The sequence below is a fragment of the Ischnura elegans genome, chromosome 1 (genome assembly GCF_921293095.1).
Source record: "Ischnura elegans chromosome 1, ioIscEleg1.1, whole genome shotgun sequence".
NCBI classification, from domain to species: domain Eukaryota; kingdom Metazoa; phylum Arthropoda; class Insecta; order Odonata; family Coenagrionidae; genus Ischnura; species Ischnura elegans.
In genome coordinates, this window is record NC_060246.1 from 29,097,088 (window position 1) to 29,112,537 (window position 15,450).

Below are 15,450 nucleotides of genomic sequence, written 5' to 3' on the forward strand. Positions count from 1 at the left end.
AAAAAAGATAGCCGACATTACGTAACGTATTATTATTTAACTTTTTCCCCCATGTTTCATTGCTTCGGCATCCAATTACGTGAAAAATTAGTAATCTCATAATGTGTTTCGTTTTAATACGTAAATTGATCTTTCGAAATTAATTACGTGAAAAATTAGTAGTCTCATAAGGGAAATAATCAAAGGATGTTGGAGAGGAAGCGAATGTGAATACACAAAAGAGGGTAATGCAACCGCATTAATCATCTCCAATTAATCGAAGTGACACCAAAAGAGAAGAGGCGTCGAGAGGACACACGGGCTCTAAATATAACTTGATGCGGGAGCGAATGGAGCGTGTAAGTGATTCCAGAACTTATCAGCGAGGAAGGAGATGAAAGGGACGTGGGACGCGGTGGGAGGCTTATTAAACGTGTTAAAATGGGGAAGCAGGGCGAACGGAGGAAACGACTTCAAAGTTGAGAGAGGAGGCGAGAAAGGGGATCGGTATAAAATCGCGTGCAGAGCAAAGGAAGGCCTCAAAGCGAAGGAGCGGAGAACGAAGGAGAGGATACGAAAGAGGAGAGAAGAGAGCGATGGGGGAAGCAAAGAAGAAGGGAGCACGATCGCACGAAAAAAAAGGACAAGCGCAATTCGAACGCGGCTGGAAAGAAAAAAAATCCCACCCGAGCCTCGAGAAAGCAAAACGAGAATAATCCACGCAGAGCACAACTTTCGCTCACAATGCGTAAACTCGAGAAGGTGGAAGAAACGTTGCTGAAAAAAAGAGAAAAGGCGGGGAAAATAATCGCTCTTGCGATACTCAAAGGCCCAACAACTTAAGGATGATGATAACAAGCATCTCGGAGAGGTGAATAGTAATGCTCTCTCTCTCTTTGAACTGAATTTATCCCGCTTAAGGAGGAAGAATCATCGCGGTGCTTTCCTTAATCTAATGATAAATCTACAATCGTGAGCCAACAGGATTATAACCTGTGGGTGGTGTCATCATTCGCTAAAATACTTGAAGCCCTTCCGTTGAAAGAGGCAATACAAGTCATCCATTTATCACTTAAATTAAGAAATACACTCATGAGTACTCCTTTGCTAGAAATAAAATATTTCACAGGAATCTATACCTCAAGCATTCTTAGTTCTAATTTTTAAATACAAAATATAAGGTACAGTCCTTAGGAGTATCTTAGAAGACAATTTAAATGAAAAGTAATTAACTGCTTGTCACTGCAACAGAAAAAATGAAAAGTCCATGGAAAAAGCAGTGATGCTGGAAAAATTGTTCGATATCCTAGGAAACTTGTTTAAGGCATTTTAAGTCGAGAAAATTCTTAGATATACTCATATAAATATATGAAATTAGTACGCATTGGTTTTTAATAAATGAGTATATAAACACTACAAAATATTGAACACGCTATAAATTCTTATAAATCGTGCTAACAAGGGAATTCCTCCAGTTTCACCACCAGATCACGTTCAAATTATGCTACTTAGGTGATAGGAAATACCTATGAGGTGTAGTTTTTGTTTCATTTGCCAACGCTAAATACTTTTCGAGATGTTAGCTTCAGAAAACGCCTAAATATATGCATCCCTAAGCACAACAATACACCGTCAGTGCCCTTCACCTAGTATCTCGGTCGAATTAGCCCAAAAAATAGAGGTCCCTTAAATAAATTCCCAACAACCTGAAAATATACACCAACGCTAGGAATACCTCTCTAATGGAATCCTGAAAAGTCCCATCTATCCCGTGTGTGCAAAAAATTTTATTCGAGGTCAAAAGTCACAAAATAGGTTTTTTGCATTTTTTGCTCAAACTGTTAGTTTTACGATGAAAATTGGTATTACCAAAATCGTGCATCAGAAAATTATCTAAAAAATTGTCATTGAACTTTTTCTCTGATATATAGCATTTCTTAGAAAAAGCGATTAGAAAGTTAGCTGGAGCTATACTCTCCGTAATATGCATGGCTAAATTGTTGCGCTCTCCGAACATTATTGAATAGGTCCACCTAACTATCGAATGACTTTTTCTCAGAAATGGTAAATTTTAGGGAAAAAAGTATGTTGAAATTTTCATTCATGTATGCATTTTTAGTTAAAAGATTAACTGATAGTGAAATTCACTGAAGATACGATACTTCGTCGCAAAAGAAAGTTTCTTAGACCATTTCATCACCGAGGTTTTCTTATGTAATAGAAAGAAGGCTTGGAGACAAAACTAGTTCTAATATTTAAAGTAATTGTGATTTCAATGATGTTATGCGATGTGCATGGTTTCGTTCTGAACTCTGCGGCTTTTCTCTTGAAGATGAGGAGGATTTTCTACCCTCAGTTTGGATGATAAGATAGGATGGCTGAGTAAATAAACGATTGTGAAATCATGATGACTCATGAAAAACGATTATACAAATTCCGGTGCAGTTATAGCCCAAAACTTTTGTTGACTCCCCTATCTCAAAATCCATCTATCTAGACCCCCATCCTCAAACTTTTTGCTCACTTCTTGCAAGGAAAGCCCCTCAAGTATCACCACCAGATCTCGTCCAAAGGTTACTAGGGGATAGGAAGTGGATACTCATGAGTCGTAGTTTTGGCTTCATCCGCCATTGCTCAGTACTTTTCGAGATATTAGCGACGGAAAGTACCAAGAAAACGCCTAAATTACACTGTAAGGGCCTATTGTTTCGCTGCGTGTTGCATGAATTTAGGCGTTTTCTTCCCCCATACTTCACCCCCTCTATTCTACGCTTCTGAAGGCCGCTATCTTTCGCGAGAATTGTGCATTTCACTGAGAGTAATATAAACACGCTTCGCCAAAGCCCCTAAAAGTTAGGGAGAAATAACTTTCAGGACTAGCTTTGCCAACTCAGCGGATCAGCAGGAGTGGGGTAGATATTCCCAGAATTCCATTTCATCATGTTTAAAAGTTTGCGCCTTTTGTGTGTATTCAATTTCGAGATTTATAAATACAGCTAACCCATTTCAAGCCAGAATCAGGAGAATTATAATCCCTTTAGGTTAATAATAATGTCATTTTTATTAAATGGATTACCTATTGAGGTTCTGATCTCTGCATTTCTTCCGGGTTTCCTTCCGCGTCAGCTTGTTTGTGGACATCAGATTCGCTGGCTATCCTGCCAGCGTCTTCAGGTCGAAGGTGTCGGCTGTTGGTTTCTGCCTCGCTTATATACTGTAGGCTGGATGGACACAGTGCAGCTCCCATACAGCCTACAGTATATAAGCGAGGCAGAAACCAACAGCCGACACCTTCGACCTGAAGACGCTGGCAGGATAGCCAGCGAAACTGTTGTCCACAAACAAGCTGACGCGGAAGAAAACCCGGAAGAAATGCTGAGATCAAACCATCGCCGCTAAAACCTACGTTCTAACATATTGAGGTTCTTGTTACAATTAACAAATATAAATCTCCACAAGTGTAATAATAATAATTATTATCCTTCCCCACATATGTGTGTAGAGGTAATTATTTCTATCCAGGGAAGTAGGGTAGCTTGTAAGGCAATGATCCAGTAATTAGGCTAACTTTTAAAATTCTTTGCGGAAATGAAATAAATCATAGATCCCAAAATACGCATTACCTAAATAAAAACAATGAAGGTAATTTTGTGTGTGAAAATGAATTCAAAACGGTGGCGACTGTAAAATGAATGAATCACAATATAGAATTACAAATCAATGAAAAGTGCTAAGAACAGTCCACCTACAACCGTTGGATATGTTTTCGGGGACCTAAACTATCAATACGTAATCTGAGATCAATTAGTGAATGCTAATAACCAGTCCGATGATTTTTTATATTCATAAAAAAATTGAATAAAGCATGACGGCTAGTCTCCCCCTTTATTTCAATAGCAGGTTCAAGAAATGCTCGCAATTAGGCATTTCGTCATTTAGATAAAATATGGAGTGTGTGTGGAATAGAATGAGAAGTGGAAAAGGACAACAAGGAGGAGAAATAGTTTGGAGAGACTGGATACTCTATGGACGATGGCCGGAGAGGGGAGGAGGGGAAGGGCCTATCAAAGCCGACACTAAATTTATGAGTGCCACTTGGTCGTATGAACATTAGACAACCGTGAAGGTAAAATTTGAGAAAATAAAATCGAGGAGAATATGAAACACATTCACTGTTTTTCATCGAAATCCTTGCTTTTGATAGGTGCGCCCAGTTTTAGAACGAAAAAGTGTTAATAAAATTCATTTGCGACAATTAAAATGTGACTTCTACCGGGAGTGAAGTCAGCATAACGTTGTCAGCTTTCACAATCAGCAGAGGTGTACAAACATCCATTCCGTTGGGGGATAATTAAACTAGAGAATCGGGATTCAAACTTGGGACTTTTCCTTCTCTTGCGCAATTAGTGATTTAACAAAAAGTTATAAATATTGAGCCAGGAAATTATGGATACGTCAGTGGGTATTCCGAAAAAAAAACTTCAGGACTAGTTTCGATCACCCAGAGAATCGACAGGTGCAATCCATTCTAGTATGAAGGAAAAGGAGAAGTGAATGATGAGATGAAAAGGGGAAATGGAGGAAAATTATTCAGGCAAGCAGGACATGGAAGAGAGAGAGCAGAGAAACTGGGGAAGTGGAGTGAAAAAACATCACTGATACTGGAGCTGCTTGGAGAGGAGAGGTTGAGGAGGAAGGGGAGCAGCTAGGAATTAAGGTTGGGGGGGTCTAGGTGCAACTAATACCGAGGTGTGTGGGGGTATGGAATATCCACCAGGATAAGCGGTAGTCGCTAGATGAATAAACTGCGGAATTTTAAGATAAATGGCTCAAAATTGTGAGTTTTACAGCTTCCTGAGGGATATTTCATTGATCCTTACACTATTATGTAAGTAATATCAATCCAATTAAGTAATATGAATTAAAATTAAAAATTTCTCTGAGCTCTGGGGGGGGGGATTATCCCCCAAAACCCCTCGCTGTGCCACTGTGAGGAGGGACTTGCATAGCCAGCAGTTCGAGAGTATAGCTTTAAAAAATGGAAGTGAAATATGAATAGAGTGAACCGATGAGGATTAGTCTGGATCAACTTTTCCAGCTGAAATGTAGTTTTGATGAAATCATAGAGTTGTCATCCAGTTCTGGACCGTAAATGTGTAAACTGAATTCCTTCGCAGTAATGGTATTGTTATTTTTTATTGAGTGAACATCGACTCCATAGTCTCCATCCACCATTGAAAGGCATAAATATACGAACATTCATTCCATTGGAAGGGGAAAAAATATCAAATAAAAGATTCAAAGTCTCGATTCTTGAATTTACAATCGGTGGATTCAACCCTTCCCAGTGCAACGTGCGATTCACCGCAAAGAGCGTAATTGCAAAAAGCTGATTTTACGCGATCAGGAAATATATGTTAGCGAATAATCTCGTCCGTTCTGTAAAATTGACAGGTGCAAGAAATTTACTTCCCGCTCAGAATTCCATAATGATAGGAAAGTATGGTGAGAGATATTATTTAGATTAAAATGGTCGATAAAAACTATAAATGGGAGATTGAAGCGAGGAAAGAGGGAGCAACGTGAGAAAGAGTGGAAAAGGTCTGAATTGAGAAGGCGGTGGTCGAAAAGGAGGTAGACTTGGGATGCTAGTCGCAATATGCACATGACGAGAATTAACTTGCGAGTTAGACATCTAATCGTAAAAATAAAATAAAGAAAGTATTTCGTAGATGAAAATGAGACTAACTGACTCAAGTGTTTTAAGCCGAAGGATAGATGTAATAGGTGTGGCTGGACTAGCCAGTTCTAAATCATCATCATCACTGGTCAACAATCCTAGGATTGGTTTGACGCAGCTCTCCATACAGTTCCCCTATCAGCTAATCTTTTCGTATTTCTTCTCTTTCACATCCTTCTTCATTTTTTCCATATATTTTGTTCGAGGTCTTCCTTTTCCGTTCATGCCTTGCACTTGTCCCTCGACGATTGTCTTCATCAGGCCATCATGTCTCAAGATGTGACCTATAAGGTTGTTCCGTATTCTTGTTAAGGTTTTCATGAGGCTTCTCTTCTCACCTACTCTTCTTAGGACTTCCTCGTCACTAACTCGGTCGATCCATTTGATCTTCATCATTCTTCTGTAGCATCACATTTCGAAGGCCTCTATCTAATTCTAAATAATGAGTGAATTCAATTCCTTTGCACTAATAATAACACAATATTTTGGATTGTGTAAACAAGCGAGGAAATAGTTATAAACATACAAAAACACACATTCTATAGGTGGTAGGAGATGCCGTCAAAGCAGAGACGAACATGTGATTTTAAAATAAGTAGCGGGGGCTTCATTTCCCTGAAAACTAGAAATGCACAATTAGGTGTTAATATAATCAGGAAGTCGATTATTCATAATCTGGAAAAGGAATTGCATGTTTATTTTCGCAAGGAATTCACTGGGAAAGATACTGCATGAGAATAAGCATAGGAGAGAAAGAGCCCTAGTAAGAGAGATCGCGGAATAGAATTAGTGGAGGAATACGGAAGCGAGAGGCAACGGTTGGAGATAAGTGGAAGGTCTGGAGAAGCCGACGCAATATGCTCCCCGGTGGCATTCAGGGGAAAATGGTACTCATTGCCTCAAATGTTTCGAATCGAAGATTAGTTTTGATATATTTGGTTGAAGTTCACCCAGTTCTAGGTCGTAATAGAATGAATATCATTCATTTACCATACTATCAATAAAACTATTACAGTAAATTTAAAAGTAACGGAAATGATTTATCTATCAAATTATCCGTACAAAAATATTCCCATTATCATTGTTATGGTGAACACATAAACATCCACCAACACCAATTCTATAGGAAGCAGGAGATATTATCGAAGGAGGAGTACACCTAAGACCTTTGAATTAGCAGTCAGGGATTTTACCTTTCCCTGTGAAACTCGATATACACCACGAGGTGTTAGTATAATAAAAAGGTTGATTATTTATAATCGGGGAAGGAAAGTTCACGGGTATTTTCGTCCGTCCAAGGAAGCGACAGGTGCAATGCATTCCATCATGGAGGAAAAACATGGAGAGAGAGGGAGAACATGAAGAGAATAGATACCACGAAGAGGAGGAGAGTGAGACTAGTACAGGGAGAACGCGGAAGAGAAAGAGTGTGGAGGAACTCGACGGCGAGGGGGCGGTGGTTGGAGGAGTAACTTGCAAAGCCGACGCTAAATGCACTACTCCTCTCACATACCCGCCCCTCCTCACGACGGCGGAGGTGAGGTGGAGGGGGAGGGTGGTTGGGAGCGTCTCCCCTCCGCACAACCCCCCTCCCACCCCCCACGCATTCCCCCTCCCACCCGCGTCTCTTTACGCCGTTCCCATTCCTCCAGGGTTAACAACCGCCCGAGTGGACGTGCCCTTGCGGGGGGAAGGGAAAGGTCGAGGCGGAGGGAGAGGGTGCGGAGGAGGGAGCGGCGCAGGCGCCCTCCTCAGGGGAGCGGAGTAATCAAGGGGCGCGCGGGCGGGCGGCCGCGAAGGCGTATCGTCACAAGGACCACTGCGAGGCGCGTCCATTTCTCCCCTCGCCGCCGGGACGTGCGATGCATTTCCCGCCCCCGTCTCCGTTTATTACCCCCGTCTCACCAGCTCTTCCTCAGCCTCTCCTACCCCTCCTTAATCCCTTGGCCGCTAATGGTACGTCGAATTTACGTTTCGAGAAAATAGTGTATATTGATATAAAGTAAGAGCATGTCGATGTTTCTGGGAATATTTGAGAAGGAGACAGATGCGGGCCAAATGGCTCGAATGTATATTGATTATAAGAGCATAAGAAGCTAGCAGAAATAAATAAACTTCCCAAGGCCGGGAAAATTTTCTAATTGCCGGGCAAGTAACGGAATTGGGAAGGAAAGGATCGAACAGATGGTAGGATAAAAAGTAAGTCAGGGAATAAAATACGAGAAATTTGGCCAGAAAACAAAAAAAAACACGCACACGCACCAGCTCACTCAGTCGCCTCGCAAATTTGCCAAAAGAACATTTCCGCGTTGGTCTCAAGTACGCACAGCAAGGTTTGCAAAGCTGTCACACACGCCAGTGACCCCACTCGTACCAATAAAAAATTGTCATAGAATCTGCTTTTGTTGGTTGGTTGAAGTTCGACATATTCATGATAATAACTGCAAGTGGTAATTTCCGCACTTTAATTCCAAACTCAAAAACCGACCATGGTTTCAACATATTATGTCATTTTCAGGGTAAAAGTTGGAAAAGGCATCTTAAAAATGACATAATATGTTGAAACCATGGTCGGTTGTTGAGTTTGGAGTTAAAGTGTTGAAAGTACCATTCGTAGTTTTTGTCGTTGAGTAAGTTCTAAGAACAGCAGGAGAGAAGAGGAACCATATAGAAACTTTAAGAAGAACTTTATCTGTCCTATCTGGAGGCATGATGGCCTATTGAAGGCAATCTTGGGGGAACAAAAGGAAGGAAGGAACGGGAAAGAATGAAATGTATGAAAAATTATGATATTCGGATGAGGAAGATAAAATAATTTTGTGAGAAAATATTAACTGATATTATGATGGAGTGGAGAGATGCGTCGAAACAATACTATTAGGATTGTTGATGACAAATGATTACTAAGTCCAATCTACGCCAATACCTAATGTCTAAATCGTTGTGAGAGAGAAAGAAACCGAGCTCAAAGGGATTCATTCATCTTCTCTCAAGAATGAATTCTCTTCAATTCAATCGCATTAGCACAAAAATAACATCGAAATCAATCCGGAGACAAATTAAAGAATTACCTGTACCGGGAAAGGTAAGGTTGGCGTTTGATTCAACGAAGAAGTAAATTCTTCAATTCTACGAAATGAAGCATGATTTTATGTTCCATTTAAATCCAAAAAACCATCCTTAAAATTATATCAATATAATAGTATAGTTTATATGAATTCACCATGAATTCGAAACCCTCGAATTCATATTCCAGGGCATGGTTAAGCGTGAGAAACCGGGAGGATCCATAACCATATGATGATAGATGAAATCCAATCCTTCACTATATTACTACGAAGCGCTGTCCGGAAACGTGTCGTTTAATTAAAAAAATTATTCTATTCCTTACATAAGCGATGCTTGCCATAACTCAAGAATCGTTAAATGCATTCTTTAGCTCGCCATGCGTGGTAATTTATCAGAGTTACCTGATAAAATGATGGCGCATATCTTAATCGCAAATGTTAAGGTGAGAGATCAATTCATCATTCGTTGGCAAAATTCTTTGTGATTCGAGTCGCGAGATGACGTGAAATATCAAAGTGGTTCCTCAAAGATCTAACTAAAACTTTACAACTTATTCATACATTACAGACTAAATCCACATTTTTCCAAATCGGTGTTTTTTAAATTATACAGAACATTCAACATTGCAGATGGTTATGATATTATTGAGAGTCGATAAAACATTGGTCCCAAGGCAGAGTTGGCAGAAGAAAATGATGAAATTTATTCTAACAGCAATCTGGCATCATATGAATGATCTGTTAACAATGGGATGATCAAATATTCAAATATTTTCCTATAAGTAAGAGTATAAGGAAAAAGAAATTTTTACTTTTACCTCGAAGATGGTTTTATTTGCGCAAAGGATGAAATCCACCACGAAAAAAACATTTAGCTGAGCCGTGACCTGAACCCCGTTCTCCAATGTTCCGTACAGGTATGCTGCCAGAAACACAACCAAAATCTGACTAGCAATTGAGAGATATGGATTCTAATCCCAGCCAAATTAAGTTGTCACGGTGAATTCCATCCTTAAAATTTCTTCGTAAATATCTTTGCACCGTTGAGCGTGACTGCGAACAAAGTTGAGTCCTTTTTAAAGACGATTTTGCTATTACATACAGTACTGTACTGTAGATGTATTTGATGCTTTCCCGTTGCATTCGAGCGAAGAATTTTTCTTGAGCGTCAGACTGGCTTAGGCCCACCATCTGTGTCAACGCTTCGATGGGATACTTTTCTATCACCCTCAGGGCTAGCAACAGCTTCTACAGAGACCGAGGACTAAATATGAACAAAACATGGAATACCATTTTAATAACCCTGGGAAAATTCATACATGACTCCTTCAATCACAACCAATCTCACCACCCAAGGCAGAAAATAAACTCGCCACCAGAACCCTCGACATCAACCAATGCCGAGGACGATGGAAAAGTTGAAAGGCATCGAAACGTCGGCAGTAATGGAGAGCCTAACCCGGTCGGAAGTCCGAGAAAATTTCATCGCATGATTTCCCTCACTCAGTGACTCAACCCGAAGATTAGTATGGTTATGTGAGGGTAGAGCTCACCCCGAACTAAGCCGCGTACGTGCGAATTACACACATTCAGGAAAGGGGGCCTTACCTTGGACCACCTCGCACTTTTGGGGTTTAGTAGGCTGTATTAGAGATTTGAATCCAGGGCCGTTCAAATAGCAGCTAAGTGCTCTAACCTCTGGGCTACCACGCTCACCATGATTTTCAATCATTCATCATAATTTCTTACACCCCATGGTTTCTCAGGCATAGTGAAATTCTCTGACTTTCCAGGTTGCCGAGAAAGGTTGCCCCCCTGGAGTTAAAAAAAAAAGACGAAATAGGCGTCAAGAGGTGTGGGATTGTGTTGCGTGGGAGGAACACAGAGTGTTCAGTGGAGCAGGGAGTAGCTGCACTTAGTGTGTGTTCGCATGTTCCGACAACCCCTCGACCGCACCACTCTCCACGCACTGCGAATTGCACTCAGTCTCACCAAGCACTCATTTCTTTCCCCGCCAGCTCTCTGCCCTTCTCACGCGTCACAGTTAGGGTTACCAACGCCGCAAGTGTTGTTTCCAATGATACTGCACTCCAAGAATAAGAGAAACTGGCAGTTATCAGAAGAATGAATGCCGCTACGTGATTCAAAACTAATTATTTTCACGCGGATCGGTTAAGAATAAGACTTTAAATCGTAAATAGCGCCCATCTAGTTGAAAAATCAAAATTAGGGTAAATAAAAAGGATAATTTAATGATTTTATCCTTTATTGGACACTAATATTCGGCTATTGAGACGGCTGTAGCCCCATTACCGTGTAACTAACGTCATTTGACTTCAAATCGAGAATTACTTTCCAAACAACTGCATGTTTTCAAATCTACATTTAATCGTCTAACTTTCCTAGGCAAAAATAAGGATTGCTTCAAAGACAGTTTTAGAAATGAGCATTTTCAGATTTAATATCCCAAATATATTCCAAACAAAAACTTTTCCTGAACTTCAAGCAATGAAATAAAATTAGACGAGCATTTTTTTAATGGCACGAATTCCGTTTTCAGGAGAAAATTCCTTCCGATGAAGCATCAACTACTACATACTAATCCAGAGGAAACATGAATATTTATTATCTCAATCTACTTAGAAACAGTTCCGCAACGCTGATCGTGATTATTTACATCAAAAACTTCTACAATTTTGACAAAACAAAAACACCCCTATAAAAGATTAATAAACGCGTTAACAAATTCCATCACACTTAATCAAAAACTGGCCACTTCTTAAAATGAAAAGGATACACAATAACAGTGCCCTTTTCTCGTAAATTTGAGCCCCTGATTACTTCATTATTTTCAAAACTTAACTTGAGAGTCGTGCATCTAGATTCGCGAAATAAATTAGTTGAATAACTTTAGTCTTCCGCAGGGTCAATTACAACAATATAAGCAGGAAAATGGTTTTAAAATGTCAGCAGTTTCACCTTATCTAAATATGAGCAGAATAGTTAAATTTCAGATATATTTTTTGAAGAATTTCGACGGATATTTTCCACTTTGGAGGATGACATATTTCATGACATTGAAAACTAAACTTCATGGAGACCGGCATGGTGGCAATTTTCTGTCCCCTTAACACATATTTACGATAAAGCAAGTTCTATGTATATTTTATCCAGAGCCATACACATAGTAACATCGACCTCGTAATAGCACGAATAAGGAAAAATTATTTCTTACTCGCCATCAAAATTTTTGCGAATATACAAAATTTAAAATTAAATTTAAATTAAACAACTTTTGTATCAATAGATACCTGTCTAATAGGGAAGTGCACTAATTTTTTTTTATTGCTGAATTTGAAAAATTAGCCTAAAAAAGAAACATTAGTATAGTCACTTTTATTTTCTGCATCTGGGGTATGCACTTTAAAACGTTTTGAAAGTCGGAAAATTTCATGTTGCGCTGAAACACAGTGCCTCCATCTTGATTGAGATGTGACGTCACAAGGCAGTAGTCACCAGTGGAGTATCGCTGTATTCCGTCGCCTTCTTTAGCGCGGCGAGAGTTTCCGGGAATCGGTGGAGTTTGCTTCCTAAAAATGTCGTCTAGTACCGAAAATATGAATTCAAAATAGAATTATAAATAATTTTTTGTTCCAAATTTCATCTCGACGTCGAAACAAAAGCCTGGAGAAGATATTCATTCCCGTGCCTTAAGCACAAGCTATACGGAATAAATGGTTCAAGGCTGCTCGTGACTCTTACCTATCGATGATATTCTGTTTTGAAGATCATTTGAAGGTATTGTAAGATCAAATTGATATTTATATTATAATAATTTACTTAATAGGTACCTCAGTCACATCAGAAAGAGTGTTGAGTCAAAATATAGCATCTTCCGCGTAGACCTACGTAATTTATAAACTGAAAGTAGTTTGGTTAAAGAATTATGGCGCGACTGTTTTTTTTACACGACCGGGCAAAATGCGTACTTTGCCCATGATATGTGCATATATGATAACAAACGATTTCAGTTAAAGTTAATCTTTATTTGTTGAAATTAGTACATTTATAGGTGATACAGATATAAAGGTACACGGCAGGTCGCGCGGCGTAATTTGTACTCCACTGGTGACGGGTTCATCTTGCTGATCTAAAAAATTAGCTACAATACCTCGAACTTTGAAAACTCGCAATATAGGCAGTCAAAGTACATTGTAGGAATACACGAGACCATTCTAGCCCAGAATGTACGTACAATGTTGAAATCCTTGGTTTTCAAATATTGACGTATTTTATACGCCAGCGCGCCCGGTCCAGAGTTATCAACTTTTATTTCATCCTATTTGTTAATTGAAATTATACTTCGGAATGGTTCTTTTAGCACTGCTACTGAGGTAAACTGGTAGGTACTGAGTACTAGGTACTGAGTAAGTAAACTCCCTTTGGAGTAATGTGAATTAAGTGTTCGAGATATATGGCATTTTATATTCGTTTTTTGTTCTTATTAATTATGTCTGTACGCATATTGTTGCTTGCCGCGAGCCTTTAATGGTATGTGCTCTTGCAAGAGTGGTTTTCATTTTTAATGTGGAAGTTGGTCAGTATAAGCAAAGAAAAAATTAACATTTTAGCGCACACCAACCCTTGTAGTCATCGTATCTCTGCGTTTGTAAAGACAGTGCTCAAATACCTAAACGCCATAATGATGATTAAAAAATTGTCTCATGCCAATGATTGCTGCACTTATAATTAATGATAAACTTGATGCCGTATGATCACAATGAAGACAACAAAAAATAATGCCATGACGTAGTCTTGAACCACGATCCTTAGGGTGAGATCTTTCCTTACAATCGTGTACGCTACCACTACCCTAACCGACCCATTAGGTAATGGTGGATATTTTGGATTTATATATATAACTTGTAAAAAGTAACGCATGAAAATTAATTAATTACAGCCTAACTAACGCCCTAATTGAAAAAGATGCAGCAAGGTACGAGGTCTCCCCTTGTTAGCCTTAACGTCTCGCATTTCTATGGAGCGTTGAACCTGTCCTCCTTATTCAAAAATTCAGTAACCATAAATACATCAAAGTTTGGTATACCATTTATAAATCGTTGGAATTTTCCTTCTCCCAACCAAGATTACCTTTTCTTGAACCCATCCTGGACAGCGAACCATTGCAACAACCAGCCAGCTCGGAAATAAGGCTAACATCCCATGATTCTAGTTGCGAAGGGCGAACGTTCCGGCCGGCGTGAATACATACGCAACGAATAAGTCTTGCAGCAAACGTCTGAAATAGGTTTAATAGTTTGACTCGGTTCTTACAAAAAAGTTTTGGCATGATAAACGGCATTGTGCCAAAATATACCCAGCGAAAAATAAATGCCATCATGCATTTATTAAAGATTCAATGTGCTATTCGTACTACTCTTTCCAAACTTGAAGTTGACACGTAAATGAATATTAATATATTACGCAATGATGAAGTCGTTTACTCAAAAGAGAAGCAGCCACATATATATTCTGAAGATATTTTATGACAGCAAAAAACGGATACCCTAAAATTCTGTAATTTTTCTATGCAATAATAGTGGTAGAACTAAACGGTGTAGAAGCTGCCTTCTGCTACTGCCTTGTGACGTCACGGCCAATATTCAACATGGACACCCGTTTTCGCGGCCTTTGAATTTTTCCATATTTCAGACGGTCATCTCGAATCAAGTATTCACTATTAGGATTTAAACTGTGGTTTTACGACATTATGTTATTCTGAACTCTAATTTAAAAAATGTGTTTGATGCATTTGAAACACTAGTGCACTTCCCTATTATATTTCTTTCTGAATACTACATGAATATCCGTGTCATGCAAAACAGAGAAAAAGAGAGAGGTCGAATACAATTTAAAATGAAGAGAGTCTACAAAAAAAAATTATATTTTCTTGCTCAATTCAATGTTTTGTTTGCCTACAAGCTCCTCTGTAAAAGAATGCAAAACGTTCCATTATATGTTTGCTTGCATAACCGTCTCAAATACAAATACAAACTTCCTTTTTCCTCGCTCGTAACTCTAAGTGCCTGGTCGATAGTACAAATTAAATCACTCTGTGTTAATCTGGAAATAAGTGGCGAATATTCCGCTTCCCAAACCATCCCTCTTGGCCTGGGCCTCGCATTAATCCAATTTTAATTTCTCCGAGGGTTCACGCAACCTCGGCTAACTCGACGTATTTTTGGGTTGCATGCGGTCATTTGCGGGAATTATCTTTCCAATCTTAACAGATAAGGTGAGAGTGATAATAATATAACTGCCAAAGGCAAGCCATATTTTTATTAAACTTCCAGATGAGACTAAAATCGCCAAGGAAATTGAATAAACCTATTCTTATTATTGCTATTATAGTCGATATTTTTATGGTTAAAATATATTTACTCACGAAATTACTCGACAAAAAGCGTACAAAATGAAACAAATAACACACAAAAACAAAAATATTTTATTCTACTAAATAAAAATCACTAAAAAAATCTGAGAAACACGAGAATTAATTTGATCCAGCTTTCGCCTTCCCTTGATTTTCTTTTAAAATAGCGACTCTATGAAAAGAATACGTAAAATCTTGAGTGATTTTTGAGATAGTAACTTGTATATCAA